The sequence below is a fragment of the Populus nigra genome, chromosome 11 (genome assembly GCF_951802175.1).
Source record: "Populus nigra chromosome 11, ddPopNigr1.1, whole genome shotgun sequence".
Taxonomy (NCBI): Eukaryota; Viridiplantae; Streptophyta; class Magnoliopsida; order Malpighiales; family Salicaceae; genus Populus; species Populus nigra.
Window position 1 is genome coordinate 7,775,573 of NC_084862.1, and position 14,363 is coordinate 7,789,935.

Consider the following 14,363-nt stretch of genomic DNA (forward strand, 5'->3'; position numbering starts at 1 on the left):
AAAACTTACATTTAGAAATTAAAATTGAAGGATTAAATTGAAAAAAGATAAAACTTTAATAAGGAAAAAAAGAGAAAAATAAAAAAAAATCAGAACTTAAAAGACTAAATCTAAAACATCAATAACCATAGGGATTGGAGTTGATTTTTTAGGCTAGAAGAGTATGAAGGGGGAAAATAGGAAGGGCCATGGGCGACAAACCAACCACCTTTAGATGCCATGTGCCACCAATAAAGGAAGAGAACACGAAGGAGAACCAAATGAGATGACGAAAGCTTATTTTACACTACCAGGAGATGGTGCACGCGCCGCCCAAAGTGTGGAGCGTCGTCCACGCGCCAACAACTTTTTGCATTTAAAAATCATCAATTAAATGGTAAATTACGTTATAACCATCAACCAAATCAATAATTACAAAAAAAAAACAGTGAGAAAAAGACACCAAAACCCTTGTTTCAATGGCATAATATTTATGTCCTTAAAGTTACATACGTAATCTTATTATATTCTAAAAAAGAAAAAGACAACACCCTTGCCTTACAATGCTAGTTTTTTTTTTTATTTATTCCAGGGGTATTTTGGTTCTTTTACTATTCATAAATATATTGAATGGACAGAAATACCCCCAGACAAATCCATAATGACTGATTATTGTATGAAAAGATAAAAATACCCTTGGCTTAAAGGCAAACAATATATCATTGACTAAATACATGCATACTTCATATATATGTATTCCTATTTTTTGTTGAATATTGAATAATAGTTGAATAATGGATACCCGAAACCCGATCCATGAATATCTATTATCATCCCTAATTTCAAGCTTAAATTACACACCTTCCCAATTGAGCTTTAATAGGTGAGAGATTGAGCTTGATCTTAATTTTCTAATCACATGCGTTAGAAAGGGCCTAATAAATACTTTACAATACTAGGATAGAAGCATGGACACTAATCAGACTAAGATAATGAATTCTCTGATGCATTTACCAGAACTACATGACCAGCCATAATCAGTTAACTAAACATATTTGCATGCGTTTCTTATTTCCTTTAATTATCAATAATTACCCACTACCTCTATTATTATGGATTGCGTCTGCTTCTTTTTTTTCTTTATTTGTCAATAATTGCCCACTTTCTCTTGATTTATGAACAAGTGGTGGAACATGGGTGTTGGTTTATGTAACGGATAGTTAGTCGTTTAATCTTTCAATTTCAGTTATTTGTAATTCGATTATTTAAAGCCTGATTCTGACTATTAGAAGCAGTTTAGTTTTATGAAGTTTTTGTTCATTATTTGGAGAGATTCCAAGTGAGCTTTCAGATATTAGTGAGATTCTAATTTTCTGAGGGCTACGCTATTTGTGTCTATAGTGTCATCATTCTCATAAGCTAGAAAATAAGTGGTAACCTCCTTGAGGGCATGTTAGGGTGACCATGGTCTCTCACCCTCTTAGCCAAAACTCTAGGCACTTATTTCATGATTGCACAAAGAGTCCGGTGTGATAACATGATGACTCTACTAAGAAATGAAGGTTAAATCCCATGTTTTTCTTGTTTTTAGAAATTCATTCCGGATCTTTTGATATCCTATGATGCATATATATTATGTGCCTTTTCTGTACCATTTCTTAGTCTTTAGCATGTATATGAAGTGTTGTCCCCTTTGCACACACCTACAATCCACATTTAAAGAAATTTTGAGTTGAACACACCTTGGACCCTTATACTAAGATTAAAGATATGAAGGTGACACTAGAAGGTCTTAAAGCTCGCACAACCAATTCTCAACTAAATAGGAAATTTGCTCTCATATATGGGACCACAAAAGAAAACCTGGTAGCCTAAGTAGAGTTTCAATTAACTTATTATGGTTGAACTTGAGCCCACAATAAGAGCCTATTATTGATGAAGAAGTTAGATTAGCTATCTAATAACCCAATTCTAGGTTATTCCCCAAAAATCAATTTTTTTCAAAATAAAAATAATAATAAAGGCTGGTAATATGGAGAAAGCAAATCAGGGAATCAAACTACAATTTTAAAGGAAATTAAAGACCTAATTGTACCCCCATTATGCCCCAAAATAGAGAGAAACATCAAATTCAAGGTCAAATTAAATGATTATTGGACGAATTTGCATAAAAATTAAATCCAATGACATAATTAAATTTTTAAGAGGCCAATTTGATTTAATCATGGGCCAAATTGAATTTTAATTATGTTTAAGAATTAATTTGGATCCAATTGAAGGATTTAATTAAGTGCAAGGACTTAATTATAATTTAAATGGGTCAAATTAATTTTATTTGGGGCTTAATTGGTGAAAAATTAAGTTTGGGAGCCTAATTGGGCTTAATTGAAAATATTAAAATTATAAAAGACCAAATTTAATTTTTACCAAGTTAATTGATTGAAATCAGGGGCAAAATTGCAAGAAATTTGAAGTTTTTGGTCAATTAAGGGCTAAATTGAAGAAATTGGCAGCCAATGACGTTTTTATAAAAGGCGCCAAACTATAGGGGTGAAATAAACAAAAATCAGGGGTTAAATTGAAGAAATTGAAACTTTAATGGTCAATTAGGGGTTCAATTGAACGAATCCAAAACTAAGGACCATACCTTAATAGGCACGTAACTTCGGGGTTCCAATTGAAGTTCATCGGGGGTTTAATTGCATTAAATCAAAAGTTTAGGGTCAATTAGGGGTTCAATTGAAAGCTAGAGAACTACATTGAAAATCAGTAAAAATCCCTAATTCAACCTAAAATGACGTCGTTTGAGTAAAAAAAATAAAAAGACGACCAAACGATGTGTCGTGTGGTCACTGTTCATTAGCTTCTGTATTTTTTTTTTCGAAAAAGCTAGTCTGGTCAAATCCTTTGTAGGTGCATTTAATGCACCTAACATCCACCAAATTTGCCAAACCCTTGAACCAATGGTTGGAATCCTTCCCAACTGAATCAATGGTTGTAATTTTTCCCCAGTGTAGACATGATTTCCCTCTTTCACCACCTATAAATAGAGGTAGATTTCATGGCTTGAGGGAGGAGAAAATCAGGTCCAAAGGCGGCCAAAACCAGCCATTTTCCCTTGTTTATGCAATCTCTCTCTCTTTCCTCTCCCTCTCTCTCCACTATGGCCTTCGACCACCACCATTCCAACCACCGTCATTTCGTCACTGTCTCCACTACCAGTGGTCGAGTGAACTCCTCATCAGCGGCAAAGCATACACCGTTGATGCCTCTCTCTCTCTCCTGTAGATTTTCTTCTCCTTCTTTCTTCCTGCTCTGCCACCTGTAACCAACTCCAATCGTTGGCCTCATCACCACATGCCGTCCTCCACGGCCAGACCACCACCGCGTCAGGTAGCTTTCTTCTTCTTTTTCTTCTTCTCCATTGTCTCTGCTCACAGCGTGAACAGTGGGCATGAATTATATAATTCACGTCCACTATTCATGCAGTGGACTATATTTATTTAAAAAAAATCCAAAAATTTTCAAAAACAAATCATTTCAAAAAATTGTGATTTTCTCAAATATTTTTCTAGAAATTTTGCATAATATCAGGTTGTATATTTACACTTTTAAATACAAATCCGGTATTAAAATAGCTGATTTTCTCCGAAATATTTCAAAAAAAATCAAAACATTTTTTTTTAAAATCTCAAAAACGTTTAAATTAATTTTCCCTTTTCAAAAAAAAAATATTTTGTTTTTTTGTGTACGGCCAAATCCTTAAAAATTTTTGAGCAAATTTTCATTAAAAAATTGCATCTTTTTCATGTTTTGAAGATAAAAAAAAAATGAATATCATAACCAGTTTATGATCATCCATTAGAGTTTGACCAAAAAATCAAAAACCTTTTTCCAATCCTTTTTTAGGGTCCAGATGTAGATTTTAATATCTATGGGGTGTAAAATTATATGATAGAGTACACCTTCAGTTATTAAAGATACAAGGTGTAAAAATACGATGCTAAAATTCAGATTTTAGAACGGTTAGGATTTAACCCAATAAGGTAGAGACTTTCTCATGAAGAGAGATCTGCCTTAAACCTTAGGAAAGACCAGCGAATAGAAACCTGGCCTAGAAAAACAATCAAACAACAATGTAGCTTACTTTAGGTAGGGTGTACTAGGGGTAACGCCTCTTCCCCTTGCACAACCAGTTCCTTACCTAGACTCTCACAGACCATAGGTTCCTAGTGACCATAATACTAGGTGTCACCTCCTAAACATTAATCATAATTTTAGAATTAAATCCAAAAAACCTTCCCAACACACAACACCTCACAACAGGAGGCACAACAAAAAGCCTTTGCTGTCGCTAGACAACGTCGCGTCGACGCTCGCGCACCCGCTACAAGCTAGGTTACCCCATTCACATATAGATGAAACGTAAACCTATCCTTTGGTTACCTTTAGGACATGAGGCATACAACCATGTTTTTGTTTCTTTTATTATGCAGTGTTAAAGTTGACAGACCATTCTTGATGTTTTCAAATAGGTTAGTGTCAGCTTCTAACAAGGCTAAACTGTTAACGATCCTTTGTGGATTTCCTAGTTGAATATTATGAGACACTACAACATCGTGAGGAGAATTGTCTAAACTTGGAAAATGCATTAACTTCAACACTTAATGTTACTAGGACAACCAATGAAGTCACCAAGCTAAAGGCTATTTTGAGAGGTTAAGCATGAAAGACCAAAGTTTATTTAGTGAATGTTAGGACGTTATAGCTAATCTGTTAAGGGTCCTTGTACAAGATGATGCTATCAAAACCATGGTTCTGTATTGGAAAATGAATTTATGGTAATTTACATAGACCTAACTCCTATAATGGAGAAATATCAAGCATTGCTAAAATTCCCAAAGTGACTATACTGAAACTATACATATATCCAAGTGATGAAACACCACATCTCCTAGAAGTTCAATTAGGCTTGCAAGCTACTAAGTTGAAGGCTAACATTAGAGACAAAGCTAAGGGGTGGCTTTAGTCACAATAGAAACCAAGATTTTACACACACACACACATACTCAAACTTGAAGTGCACGAGGATAGCTTTGAAACAAACAATGCTTTTTTTCTTTTAAATTTTAAACTCAAATTGTTAATTCCATATTATTAGTTATTTCAAAAACCATTCCAAGCTTTAAACTACATCATAACAAATGAGACTGGTATAATAATACTTAGCTTTTACATATCTTGATTGTAAGCCATTTACGGCCTATAATGCTAGCATTTTTCCTATATATGATATAAGAGAGGAATAACATCAATGACTTTCATTGTCATCAATGGACTGATATGACCTTTGAGAAATAGAAGAGCACGTATCATGAGTTGTAAATATTGGGTTAAAATTTAAGGTCAATCATAGAGTTCAAGAATATCTTGCGATACAGGCAAGCAAATACAACATGAATTTTGTTAGTTGTTGTCTTTTTTTTTATCTTGTAGACTTTCTATTTGAAAAAGATTTTTTTTGCTAACAATGCAAGGATATTTAACAACTAATTTTGAGAGATTTTATAATTATACAAGACTCTTATTGGCATAAATAAAGTTTTCATTATATGATAGGGATTATTTAATAAAATCCTAACTACAAAAGAAAACAACCTAATAGACAGCAATAAAGGGAAATCAACCTAATTATTAGTTTTTCATTTTTTGCTAGGATTTCCTAACATAGTTTATTATGTGCAACTACGATAAGTAATTAAATTCAAAAGTTTTCATACTTGGAGAGGGCATTATTTGTTATTTGTTGTCTTTTGTCTATTTGAAGAAGATTCTTGTTATAATAGGAATCCAAAGCGTCATGTAGTTTTTTTTATATATATTTTGGCCTTTTTCCTCAGTTATTGATTTTTTTATTTTTAATTTAATCCTTCCAATTTGTGTTAATTGGGATTTAAAGTTGATAATTTATTTTAATTTGCATTTTATTTACTTATCTTAGTATCAAAAAATACTCCAACATCAAGTTGGTACTCGATTTTGTAAGATATTGTTAAATTCTTTACTTTTCTAAAGATTGAGTCAAGTAAAAGGATCCCCCACACATACCTATATGATGACAAAGTGATGATATATATATTAAATGTTCATAATTCTAATAAATGACAGACTTATGGAACTACCATAATTTCTAAACATTAATCTCAGTACACTAGATTACAAGATAAACAATTTCTTTTAGAAGAATTCTATATTTTATGGGAAGAAGTTTCTGATCTAGTTACATTTCTCTAGTAGTTGCAATATAACAGTAAACACTCATTTGAAAATCTTTGCCACGGACGCTGCATAGAAATGCCCTAATCCATGTAGTTTTTTAGAGGGAAAGTTAAGGGACCCTAGAACAAAAGCTCGTTAAGTGCATTGTTTTCTTGGATAGCAATGCAAGAGATAAATTTGACTATTAACACATAAAAAAGGAATAATCCTTCAGTCCATAAATTTAAAACACTCATCACTCAATATATTATATAGTAGACACACAACAAATAAATAAGATAACATATATAAAAAAATAATCACAATGAAAAACTAACTTACAAACACAATTAACTTTCGAACTGAAATGGGCTAGGTGTATGGGGTTGCGCTATCCAAGTTTTGGATAAGGAAATCCTTACAGACCAAACACACTCTTACCAGTCCCGTAAAATACGCTTTTCAAGCACATAATAGCCAAGCCCCTCCCTCTTTTCCCTAATGAATGCAGCAATTCAACAAGTTAACCTACAAAACATAAGATATTAATGATAATGTTTCCTTGTCGAGAAAAGAACACATAAGATAATCAGGAAACCCTCTTCTTTGAAGAAACCCAATTGCCATTACCCCCAATCTAAGTGAACCCTTAAACTTGGAACATGGTAAGCAAATCAAAACAATATTACCAATATGATACCCGATACATGATATTCCTGAAAATAGAACACCACCAGAAAAAAAAAAACAATAGATTAAACCAAACAACAAAGCTGAGCAACAAAAAACAAATCCAGAAATGCTCTTAAACTGCAGATAAAATAAAAAATTATTAGCCATAATGGATAACCAAAATCCATAAAGTAATGGTATAACAATACCTTTTCTAACTGGCAACAGAGATCATGATTATTAGAGGCCTCTTGACAAGATTTATGAAGATCATGCTCTAGTGCAGTGACTTTTGCATGTAAAGATGTGAACTCCTATTAAATCGAGTTGAAAAGAAGAAGGATTAGAAATTTATTGTCAAAACATGTTGTGCTTCGAGGAAATCATTCCACAAATTGCAACGACAAAAATAAAAGCAACAATAAAATCTAACAAATTACAGGAATTTTACAAACATGAACAATTTAAAACTAAATCACTGAACTGATACCTCTAAAGATGAGCAATCACCATTTTAGAAGTGCTCTTTGGGCCAACTATCCTATGTAATGAATATATGTCATTCTAGACAAATTTATAGAGACCACATGCGTACAACTCTCAACATTAAGTTGCAGAGTAGCAGTTCAATATGTATGACAAACATTTCCAGTTGTGGTCTTTTAGTGGCCTTTGCACCCAAATTATAATGGGTTTAGACAACAAATTTAGTTCCTTACAATCAATTACAAAAATTTATCAATGCAATAAGCAACAATGAGTTCCAAAACGAAACTTGCCACCTAAAGATCCATGGGAACAATGATAAATGGCCTCCAAACCAAATTCAATTCAAGCATAACAAAAAATAATATTCATAACTATTTTCATGATGTCATTTACAAGTCACTACAATCTCTTCTCATGGTTATGATAGTAAACATTAAATGATGTCCATTTCCTTCTTGGTTACAAATGGTTGATGATATCCAAAAACATTGATCAATAAGTTGTGATTAAGTTGGAAAGAGTGCAATTAAGGCATCATGTTACATAATATACTTTTTTATTTCTATCTCCTTGTTTCTGCAAAAAAATAAACACATATAACATAGCGACGACATATTCATACCTTCATTTTCACAGTAACATATTTCCCTCCAAATTTGCTTCATGACATCCATCATCGTCACAATTATCATATTCGTGATCAACATCTTGTCAAGATACCACAAAATTTATAGAACTGTTTCAACGGCTATCTAGATTGACCACAAATGTATGACATGAAACTTTAAAATGCACTCATATGGTTATCTCAAAATTTCAACTTAAAAGACCAAAAAATATACTGATTAAACTTGGAAAACAATAAAAAGACAAAGGAAGAACGTCAAGGCATTGCACAAGACTAGCAAGGGAAAAATGAACGATATGAGTAAATAAAAGAACAAATGAAACAAAGACATAAAAGGCTCCTTTAACTAACCTTTTTCTTCATCATAGCCAAATGACCACGACCACCTTGCACGAGTTCAAAGAATACTTCGCTAAAGTGCTCAACAACTCCTTTGACAGTGCAATATTCATTGTCTCGCTGATCTAAAACAAATATCAGTTCTATGATTTTCTGCACACAAGCATTGAAGTAATAAAACATAATCTCATTGAAGTCAAGATACATAAATCTTAATATCATGTTAAAAACAATAAGTACAACATAAGATATTTAAGCAATAAAATCCAGCACCATAGTTCAACTTGACTTTTCTGGAGTTTCTCCTGTTTCTCAGTGATATTTACATGTTGGTCTAGTGCCTTCTTGTTTACATGGCTGAAGTTGCTCATTGCACCTATGAAGCATTTTATGCAACTCTTTCACACTCTACTTATACCTATATGTTCCAATAAAAGAAAGCATGTCACTTCTCAAAAGATGAAAGCTTAAGTGGAAGCATGCAAACATGACCTATCTCAGTAAGTACCAAGTACATGTAGAGGCAAGACCAAAACATCATCTTCTAGGATTTCAACATAGATATTGGCTGGCAAATCAGGCAAGATAAATAGATTTAAAATAATGATTACAAGACAATAATACATAAAAAGCCAAGAACAAAAAATTAAAACTCAGACTAGAGCAAATTCATAGTTAGTCATTTACCACATAAAAACAGGATAAAGCAAATTCACAATTCAGAGTTCCTATGAACTTGAACAAATAATATGCTAGAAAGGCTAATCATTTCTTTAGATATAACTCTTGTTAAGTCCAGTTTACTAAAGATACCCAAACAATTCAAAAAAAAAAAACCCTTAACATTGTGTTTTGATCATGGAATTATCTGATAAGAGGGCCTGGTCCTTTCCTAATTAAATGATGAGCATGAGATAAGAAAGTGCCACCTATAGAAAGATTCTGACAACACCAGCATGCATCTACATTGATGTTAAAGTATCAGAATAGACTAATCTAAACTCTTGCTTGAGCCAATTTGAAGAAAAAAGACGTAAATCATCATTTTCCATTTACAGCCTTTTGTCACGAATAGCTTTGCTGGAAAATGGGTTGCCCGACCTTGTTTTTCGATAAAGGATGCTCACCTGCTTTTCACACTCCATTATACTGCAAGTTGCCAAAACCGTTTATGAAAGAAAGACACTGCACAAAGAAAAATTCCTTCTACCAAATAAAAGTGCTATTTTGGCATAGAAAGAACCATCAAGATAAGGAAAGAAAATACAGCTCTTGACCTTTGAGAAAAGTCTTCAATTGAAAATCCCAAGCAGTATAATTTTTGCTAATGAATATGACACAAACATTATTTGACTTCTCCATAAGGACTAAGACTATGATTGAGAGAGAGAACTATGAGTGGGTGCTTTGATATCATTATAGAATGGTTAGAATTCAAAATGAATTAATTTTCACTAGGTAACCATTACATATAGGGCCAACTATTGGTTTGTACAAGGAACTAATTATACAGGGAAACCAGGCTAGCTGCTAGTTATAGAACGAAACTAGAGTCTTTCATCAATGTCAATGATGGTATCTATCAGCAATAACAAAAGGTTCAAAGAGTCAAACCATTCCTTAATGCACTACATTGTATGGATTGGAGTGAGAGAACCCACCACTTTCCACTAAATTCGTAACTTAAGTTTTCCTAAAAATTATTAGACTTTCTGTCATTGATCTTCTAGAAACAGAGCAAAAGGCAGTGAGAAATAGAGTGTATAAAGAACATTGATTCTTTTCTACGGAGATGCAATTCCTCCTTATCAACATGTTGATAAGTGAAAACATGTTAACAAATGAGAGGACAAGAAGAAAACAAAAGTTGAACGCAAAATAGCCATTTTATAAAGCATTGTATAAAGCATTTTGCAGTCATATTAAAATAACATAGCAACATGGAAGCACTAATCATATTTTTCCTTTTACATAATTCTCTCATGACACACACCCAACAATAACTAAACTTCAATAACAAGGTAACCCATAAAAAGTGTATCATCCATTTACTATCACAAAATAGCCATGCCAGCAACTTGCTGTTTGAGTTGGCCATCAACAGTGAAGATGGTCCTGGTTGGTTGATTTAGACACTGAACAAGTGAAATAGAGACTTCCAACCCAACCCATTTAGCTTCCATAAGAGTGAGGACTAGGCATGACATCAGTTAAGTTTAAACAATGCGTCAAGATCGATAAAGTTGAAGAGGTAGTAATTGAAGACAACATCTATGTGATAACAATGTTCAAAAAGAACAACACGTAGATTGAGCACTTTCGAATAAGAAAAGAGTAATCAGGTTTCCTTTCATCTTTTGAGGGTTGGGAGGGATGAAGAACATAGATAAAAAAAATTGTATGCCTGCAAATATAGAGCACTTTTCGGGGCCCCCCATAAAGCATTACAAGGTTTCCAATTTCATGCATGGATGGAAGGATAGTGGCAGGATCCTAGATTGTTATCCCATTCAATGGTTGCCACAGTTTGACTTTCTAAACTACTCAAAAAAAATTATGCCTCATTACATAACAACTAATTCTCCTTTCATAATAAGATCTAGACCATTATTTACACTCCATACTTCAGAAAAGAAAAGGAAGTAGGTTATGAAGTATTACCGAGATGCGATTGTCGGAATTATCAACACAATCTCAATGAAAGCAAATAAAACTTGATCCCCTGCACCTTCCTGTTAAATAACAGCAATCATTAGAATACAAACTTAAAAGGGTGACATTGAGAAAATACCTCAATCTCATGATGAAACATACATCGAGTAGTTGATGCCCATCATCATTGCATAGGTTGTGGAAGAGATCACTCAATACAAAACGAATGGCTACTAAAGAAACAAACTGTAAGCCCATAACATAATTTTGATATCAATATATTACATAGTAGACAAAAAAACAAATGAATAAGATTAAATATAAATAATAAATCACAATGAAAAACAAACTTATCAACATAATTAACTTTCGAACTGAAATGGGCTGGGTGTATGAGGTTGCGCTATCCAAGTTTTGGATAAGAAAATCCGTATAGACCAAACAACACTCTCTTACCAATCCCGTAAAATACGTTTTTCAAGCGCATAATAGCCATGCCCCTCCCTCTTTTCGCTAATGAATGCAGCAATTTAACAAGTTAACCTACAAAACATAAGATATTAATGATAATGTTTCCTTGTCGAGAAAAGAACACTTATATAATTAGCAAACCCTCTTCTTCGAACAAACCCAACTGCCATTACCCCAATCCAAGTGAACCCTCAAACTTGGAACATGGCAAGCAAACAAAAACAATATTACCAATGGAATACCCGATACATGATATTCCTGAAAGTAGAACACCACCAGGAAAAAAAAAAATAGATTAAACGAAACCACAAAGTTGAGCAACAAAAAAAAAATTCAAAAATGCTCTTAAACTGCAGATATAATAAAAGATTATTAGCCATAGTGGATAACCAAAATCCATAAAGTAATGGTATAACTAAAACCATATTTTATTTTACCAAAAAAGCATGAGCCTGTTACTACCATCAACCAACTATAGTCAAAAGCAACTAGCAGAGTTTAGCAACCTAGAAGTTAAACAAAGAAAATTTTGCATTACAATAAAATTTCTTATATATTTTTTTCCTTGTTAAATGATGTCCATTTCCTTTTTGGTTACAAATGGTTGATGATATCCAAAAAAATTGATCAATAAGTTGTGATTGAGTTGGTAAGAGAGCAATTAAGGCATCATGTTATATAATATCCTTTCTTATTTCTATCTCCTCCTTTCTGCAAAAAAATAAACACATTTCCCTCTAGATTTGCTTCATACCTTCATTTTCACAGTAACATATTTCCCTCTAGATTTGCTTCATGACGTCCATCATCGTCACAATTATCATCTTCGTGATAAACATCTTGTCAAGATACCGCAAAATTTATAGAAACGCTAATAAGAGCATCCCACAGTCACAGTATAAAGACACATCCAAGGTTTAAAAACAAACTATCATTGCCAGCAAAACATATAACAGCCTTATTGGCATCCTAGGAAAGCACGAAAAAGATCTAGGAAAATATAACGGGCAGGAGCATGTGTAAACACAAAAAATAGGCATAAAGAGAAAACACGTCAACGATGTGCATCACTATTGATAAAAATAATTGTGCCGACATTCTGAACAGATGAAACAACAGACAAAATTGAAATGCTGATTAAAATCACGCATATCAAAACAAAAGACTGCAACGCAAGCTTACCAAAGGATTTAAGGAAAACAAAAACAAAAAATCACCCAACAATTAGTGAAGAAAAGAAACCTAGAAATCCACAAGAAGCTTTCTTGAATCTACAAGGAAAGTAGAAGTCGACATATCCACAAGAGTAAGGAAACATGCAAAAAATCAAATTTCACTCGACAAGCATCTAGCATTACGACTCGAAAAATGGGTGCCTATTCAGGTCCCCAAATCCTACACTAGGTCATACCAAAGTAGGAAATAAAATACCCAAATAATTTAAGTTACTTACAACCATCACATCAAGGAAAAAGTCTATATGTAGGTACTTTATAGCCTTGCTTGATTTTACACGTGGGACTAATCGACCACAATTATCAAATTGAAACTTTTTCTCACAACTATCCATCCATGGATTCCAAAAGCAATCAATAAAGAGTCGCACCAAAAACGTTCAACCCAAATTTGCAGAACAAGCTAATGAAAACATCAACAATCAATTAACAAAACACGTAGAGATATATAGCACAGGTAATTACTGAGTTTTCAATGATGAACTAGAGTGATCTTAGGAAGCTATACATGGGAAGCTAAATCTCCTTTTCTGATTAAGAGAGTATATATAGCCAGTTTGGTAAGCTAATTATACACATGTATATAGTTAAGGCATCATAAACATGTATAAGGATCATCATGTAAAATAACATATAAGCTAATTATAAACATGTATATAGTTAAGGCATCATAAACATGTATAAAGATCATCATGTAAAATAACATATAAGATTTTTATCGTAACTATCCATAATTTTGCAGACCACACCATCAATTTATGGACACATTCAAATCTCCACATATCACGGTTTAGGTAAATACTTAGAAGAATACGAAGAATAATCAACGATATAGGCATGCAGCCCATTGCAGGAGTCATATCAACATCACTAACAGTTTAGCTCATGTAAATTTTTAAAAAGCATCTACATTTATAGACAAGCCCTCAGGCATAAACAATGCTCCATGAGTATCCAAGAACATGTCGATCAAATAATTTAAGTTACTTACAACTATCACATCAAGGAAAAAGGCTATATGTAGGTACTTTATAGCCTTGCTTGATTTTACACGTGGGACTAATCGACCACAATTATCAAATTGAAACTTTTTCTCACAACTATCCATCCATGGATTCCAAAAGCAATCAATAAAGAGGCGCACCAAAAACTTTCAACCCAAATTTGCAGAACAAGCTAATGAAAACATCAACAATCAATTAACAAAACACGTAGAGACATATAGCACAGGTAATTACTGAGTTTTCAATCGTGTACTGGAGTGATCTTAGGAAGCTATAAATGGTAAGCTAAATCTCCTTTTCTATTTACGAGATATATATAGCCAGCATGGTAAGCTAATTATAAACATGTATATAGTTAAGGCTTCGTAAACATGTATAAGGATAATCATGTAAAATAACATATGAGATTTTTATCGTAACTATCCATAGTTTTGCAGACCACACCATCAATTTATGGACACATTCAAATCTCCACATATCACGGTTTAAGTAAATACTTAGAAGAATACGAAGAATAATCAACGATATAAGCATGCAGCCCATTGCAGGAGTCATATCAACATCACTAACAATTTAGCTCATGTAAATTTTTAAAAAGCATCTACATTCATACACAAGCCCTCAGGCATAAACAAT

The 14,363-nt window shown here is 33.0% G+C and overlaps 1 long non-coding RNA gene across 3 annotated transcripts; it reads right to left on the minus strand.

The window, feature by feature from the left end:
• Nucleotides 1-6,442: 6,442 nt before the first annotated feature.
• On the minus strand, nt 6,443-14,363 carry LOC133667990 (uncharacterized). Of its 3 annotated transcripts, XR_009833612.1 has the most exons (9): nt 11,180-14,353; nt 11,027-11,097; nt 9,493-9,550; nt 8,874-8,933; nt 8,378-8,783; nt 8,021-8,105; nt 7,119-7,223; nt 6,868-6,953; nt 6,443-6,765 (listed from the first exon to the last, which is right to left on the minus strand). It is a non-coding gene; the product is annotated as an uncharacterized LOC133667990 (long non-coding RNA). The 3 variants fall into 3 exon arrangements; XR_009833611.1 differs by lacking the exon at nt 8,021-8,105 and having other exon boundaries at nt 6,443-6,953; nt 8,378-8,518; nt 8,639-8,783; nt 11,180-14,363; XR_009833610.1 differs by having other exon boundaries at nt 6,443-6,953; nt 11,180-14,354.